General features: G+C 47.0%; 1 non-coding gene across 1 annotated transcript; it reads left to right on the top strand.

Moving 5' to 3' along the window:
• Nucleotides 1-5699: 5699 nt before the first annotated feature.
• Nucleotides 5700-5801, top strand: LOC129399043 (small nucleolar RNA U13). Its single transcript, XR_008626887.1, has one exon. It is a non-coding gene; the product is annotated as a small nucleolar RNA U13 (small nucleolar RNA).
• Nucleotides 5802-6000: the final 199 nt, after the last annotated feature.

Raw genomic sequence — 6000 nt, 5'->3', positions numbered from 1 at the left:
CCCAAGTTCTAAGTTAGTTAATATAAAGTCTTGTGATTTTGGTGACATTATGCTCAGTGAAATAAGACAAGCTGAGAAAGACTAATACATGATCGTTCCATTCATGTGTGAAAGACAAAGAGACATAGCAAATGAACAAACAAAATGAATCAAACTCTTAGTGAACAAGATTGGGTGTTTTTTTTTGAAGTAAGGAAAGGGGCTGGAGGGTGATGACAAGGCAAAGGGATTAAGAGTATGTTGATGATGGAGCTGCAGAGATAGTATAGCAGGTAAAGCGGTAAATCACTCGCCTTGCATACAGCTGACCCAGGTTCAATCCCTGGGTCAATCCCTCATATGATCCCTCAAGTCTGTCAGAAGTGATTCCTGATTAAGTCCTGAGCACAGCTCAGTGTGTCTCAAACCCCCCAAGAGTTAAAATAGTATGGTGATGGATGAAATCTAGACTTTACTACCTGAATATTGAGTTATAACGCTGTAAGCCTGAAACACATGCATATGAAGTAGCCTGGTGCTTCTTCAATCACTTGTATCACTTGTTATCCCATTGATCTTCAATTTGCTCGAGCGGGAGCCATAACATCTCCATTTGTCCCTGTCGCATGCTAGTGTAGCCCAACGGTATCTGCTTACCCCAGGAACACGAAGAGCCTCAAAAATTCAGGGTTTTGAAGAAGAAGTCTGACCATCTCATAGGTGGGCAGCCATGCGGTCTTTTGATGTCCTGTGGAATCCAGTTGGTTTCAGCTCTAGTCCAGCGGTCGTCTCTGAATCGCATTCCGTGTCTGGCCCATCTGATTTTTGACACCTTGGCAAATGAGACAGCATCCCTGATTCTTGATCATCGACAGAGGTCGGAACTCACTTAAACAAAACATGATACTTCTAGCATAGCTCTTTCGATTCCTCTTTGGGATACCCGAATAGTGTTCTCATTCTGTTTTCATAGGGCCCAGGTCTCTGAGGCGTATGTTAGTGCAGCTACTTCAATACAAATTTATTTTTAAAATGCTAATGATACAAATTTGTTTAAGTAGAAAATACATTAATAGATGTTTTAAACTGGTTGCTAGGAGCTCTGGACCTATTTCAAGGGTTAAGGTGCTTGCCTTGCATGCAGCTGATACCAGTTAGATCACAGCACTGCATATGGTCCCCTGAGCACAACCAAGAATGATCCCTGAGCACAGGCAGGTGTAAGCCCTGAGCACAGCTAGGTGTGGCACCCAAACAATCACCAAAATACTAGATTTCTGGAAAGCAGAATTTAAAGTTTAAGAAGGACAAGAATTTCACTTTTTTCTAACTATAATAAAGTATTCCTTGAAAAAGCCAGTCCTGGGCTGTGATAGTCCAGGGTTTACAGGGCATTTGCCAGTTGCCATTTTGATCCCTGGCACCACATGCCCTGCCAGGACATGGAGTATATCACAGGATGCTATTCAAGAGGCCCCCCTGAGCACTGTTGAATAGCCCTGATGGTCCCCAGCACTCAGGGACCAAATAGGATCTTATCCTGGCCTGGTCAGCTGGGCATTTCTAGCAGTGGCCCCCAGGCACCTGAGTACCACTTGGGAGACCAGTATGTGTGTGTGTGTGTGTGTGTGTGTGTGTGTGTGTGTGTGTGTGTGTGTGTGTGTGTATTCCATGCCTTGCTTATGTAAGGCCCTGAGTTTGATCCCAGAGTTGACTCATCTGATTCATGTAAGGAGCTGATGGGCACGGCAAGGCTACAGGGGACTAGGCACATTGCCCACTCCCCACACCAGGCCAGTCCCAGATGGCCAACTGGGGAGGTCTGGGTGAATAGGGGACAGAGGACAGCTATTCTTGGAATTCTATTCAAGTAAGTTCCAGTTGGACCCAGATCGGAGCTTGGCAGAAGTCTGAGTGTTGGGCCTAAGGTGAGGCAGAGATCAGGCCTGTTCAATGCCTAGGCAGGGGACAAGGAGGCGGCAGCAATAACAGTGCATCGGCCCCTGCAGTAGCTGGCAGCCTTCACGTTCCTGCCCCAGATCCTGGAACTGATTAGCAGGACACAAGTCATTTGCCCATTAGACCACCTCCGAAGCAGGTGGGGTGCAGAAAGCAGTGGGCAGAGATAAATAGAAGGCAGCATTTAGGGGAAATGAGAGGGTTTCTCAGTCTTCTTTGAAATGAAACTTAGAGGATCCACTGCAGCCTTTTTGTTGGCAAAGAAAGGACCTGTGGTGCTTTTGTGCTTCCACCCCTGCAATCAGGGCCCAGGCCACGTTGCTTCCTGAAACCAGAGGTACACCGGGGCCCAGACTGCAGGCCCACAAGAGGCAGCCCAGCGGCCATGTGCACAGACACACCACGGGCAAGGCGCTGGCCCTGCTCCTGCCTGCAGTAGCATGTGGGACCGTGTCTGGGCACGGGCCGGGGGGGAAAGGAGGGCATAGACAAGCAACGCCCAGGAAGCAGACAGGCTCCATCAGAAGCCTGGGGTCCCCTCTATAACAAGGCTGAGGTAAATTTGGTGTAAAAAAATATGAGCTTTGAAGGGGCCTGGTAGATCTGAAGGGGACTAAACAGCTAGGGTGAACGCTCCCAATGCCGGAGCCCCAGAATTCATCCCGAGCACCCCACGGTCCCGAGCCTTAGCACTCTAGTTCCAGCACGCGCGCGCGCACACACACAAACACAAACACGCACGCATGCACATAGGCACACATGCCTGAGTGCTGAGGTCTGGCCCTAAAGTTTGCTTTCAAGCACTGTCTCCCAAACACCAGTCGATTGAGTCTACTTGGAACATGGTTTGGAAAATCCTGACATAACAACAGCAGGGCACTTGCTCATGAAGGAAAAAATTCTGAAGAGAAAATAAAGACTGGACTCATGTGCCAATTCTTCTGTGCCCCCCCACCTCTCCACTGGGGAGCACTCTCCACCCCCACGTTCCTTCCCACTGAACTTGCCTTTGTTGCCTCTTGCTGGCTGTCGTTCCAACAATGAGGAGCGCAGCTCTTGCTGCATCTGGATATTTGACAGCTCTAGCTTTTGTCCCCAAAGGAACCTTGCTTCCAGGTTCTTAAATTGGCACACTTCACTTAGCTGTCTTTTTATAAGAACAGAGCTGCAGAGGTGCAGTAAAACTTCATTATTGTTTAACTCCAGGCAATTATGATGGTGCTCAATCAAATCCATTTGGTTCAGTTACTCAGAGGAAGAACTTGAAAAACAAAAACGGAGGTCCTGGCATCTGCAGAGCAGAAAAAGGGAATGCGGGAAAGGCGGCCAGGAGCCTTTGAGCTCTGTCCTGCGTTGCCTGTGTCCAACCTGTGCCATGTGGAATTCACATGAAGCTCCATCTTAATCCCGGAGGTTTGGTGGAATCATCATTTTGAAACCGGTGCTTGGGGGACAGAGGTAAATGTGCTATTGAAAGAGTTGAGATGTATGAATTGGATGCAGTCTCAAAGCTATGAGGAAAAAGAAAATGTATAGGGAGATTCTAGAGTAGGAAGCTGTTTGCAATGTGTGCGGAGATGGGGGACATCCCTGGGGTCACTGGCAGAATGTGCTTCCTCTTCCCATGGACAAGAGACTCCCATAGCAAAGGTCTTGGGAACAAACTCAGTGGGACCTGGAAACTCACTTCTTCCGAAGTGGTTTTCACAGCCTTGTCTAAGAGCTACACGCACCCCGTGCTCTCTCGCCCCTGGGGTTCTTCTGCCTGCAGCCTTCCACAGGGGTCACAGCAAAGTCCACAAGCCTCTGTCACCTTTCCCACCTAGAGGCATGCTCCAAAACCCCGAGGGAGAGCTGGGGCTGAGCATGGGGTCAGGGGTCAGGTCTCTATGCTATTTGGTTGCTCGCTCCCACCTCCCATATAAGCCCCCAATTCCTACAAAACAAGATTATAGATTTATCATCCCTCATAGTATCCCCTGAATTTTCTGGAATTGAAGTGCTGACAGATTATTTGTAGGTCCCAGGGTGGGAAGTTTGGGGGGGGGGGTAAAACTACAAGGTTTTTTCTTCATTTGCAGTTAAATGGGACTATAAAGTCACATCTAGTGAAAAATCCTAAAACTCAGCTAGTTTGTGTTCCATACCCAGAATGCAATGGGTGAGCCTCAAAAAACTTCTGCCATATTTAATCCACCACAGAGAGCCCTCCGGCGCCAATTACTCATACATGTTCCACAATATCCAAAGACTCTCCCCCAACTCCCCTCCCCAAAGCCTCTTCCCATTATAGCTTCTGGTTCCGGTTCAGGACCAGCTTCTCATTACCTAAAGCATGTTGAGGTCTGTTTGGTCCTCTTGTTTGGAAGGTTAAGTAGAGAGAGATTCCCATGTTCGTATCTCCTCCCCCCTCAAGACCCCCTCCTGCCCTCAGCACACACATACTACAAACAATGGTGATTTGGTCAGGGGGATATCCCCATGACGGGTGGGCTAATTCCTAATTGGGCCCTTGAGTCACTGCATGTGGAATGAGCACATAAAACCGCCAATATTTCTCTATATCTCTCTTTCTTAGAGTTGTATAATATTCCATTGTGTATATATACAGCAACTTCTTGATCCAGCTACAGAAAGATACAAAACAAGGTAGCAACAAAAACCCATAACAGCAGAAGTGGGGAGGGTGTTTGGAGGTGCAGTGTGTTTGAAAGGAAGGACACTGGGATGTGGAATTGGAATTACATGAGTGAGAAACCATTATTAATAGTACTGTCAATCAGAGTTCCAATTAAAATATTAAAAAATAAGCTTGATATTTATGAAGTTGCAGTTGACAATTGACAGCTGTGAAAGAAGTTTTCAGTTCCTCAATGCCCTCTGTCCAGGCTCCGTGCTGGCTTCTCACTGGCTCTGTCCTTTCATGTCTTGATGTTCTCAGTGGCCTGCTGGTCTCTTGCATATGCTTCGTGGTTAGTCTCTCCTTTCTGGAGCTCAATCTTTGTTCTCAGGCCACATGCTCATGGGTGAGAACTGCTGCTTTTTCTGACACCTGCCAGGGCACTGCCAGCTACTCTGGGCAAAGCATAGGGCCCAAGGGGAAATTACTGATCTGGGTAGCCTTGCAAGTATCATTATGCCTGCCCCTTGGCCATTTCTGTGATTTATCTGACTACTAGCCCTCGCGTGGACAAGATTTAAAAGGGCTGATTGCATTTACCAGCTTACCTGGGGCCCCTTTCCCAGTCTACTTCCATGGTAACAGAGTTGGGACACACAAGAACAATGATTTTTTTCCAAGTCAAAATGGGGACAACTGAATTGGAGAACCCAGATCACAATTAACAGAAGAAACCATGGATTCCCCAGATGGTGTCTTGCAGTGGACTTTAGAGCTTTCTTGCTTGTGACCTGGCTCTCACTTAGGTGCCTGGTTCTTATGAGGTTCGCAGGGACTGCAAGGGAGTGAGGAAAAGCAGGAATGGTTAGAGAAGAAAGTCTCTTCAACTTTCCCTGCTCTGGGGGTTCTGTCCAAGCAATCTACGTTGGAGTTGTGGCACAAGTTTTTAATTAAAAAATCATTTTTTACAATTATAGGGTCATCAAGTCACCAAGAGCTTACTTGTTAAATCACAAAAGGTGTTAAATAAATGAACAAAAATTATAATAATCAAAGGAACTGGTTATTTTGTCCCAGACATTTCCTATACTAACAAGAGATAGGAAAATTTCATTGAACACTCCATCCAAAAGAGGAGAGTATCCTTTTCTGGGTCATAAGCATGATAATTGGGTGTTCACACATTTGTGACATGTGCCGCCCTTGAATCTTGGTATGCATTTGGCACATTATCCACCTGACATGAAGGAAAAAGAGAAGAGGAGAGAAGAAGAAGGCTGTCTCAGGGACTGGCCCACAGCAGTGGTGAGTCCAGCCAGGCTCACATCACCAACTTCCTGCCTGGAACAAATCCTGCCCTCAGGAAGCTTATCCTGGTTGTTCTTAGTCAGAAGTTGCTGTGGGTAATGCCCTTAACATTCTATTTGTTTGTTTTGTTTTGT

Source organism: Sorex araneus, chromosome 9, assembly GCF_027595985.1.
Source record: "Sorex araneus isolate mSorAra2 chromosome 9, mSorAra2.pri, whole genome shotgun sequence".
NCBI lineage: Eukaryota > Metazoa > Chordata > Mammalia > Eulipotyphla > Soricidae > Sorex > Sorex araneus.
The sequence above is the reverse complement of the archived record's forward strand: the minus strand, read 5'-3'. Positions and strand labels throughout refer to the sequence as shown.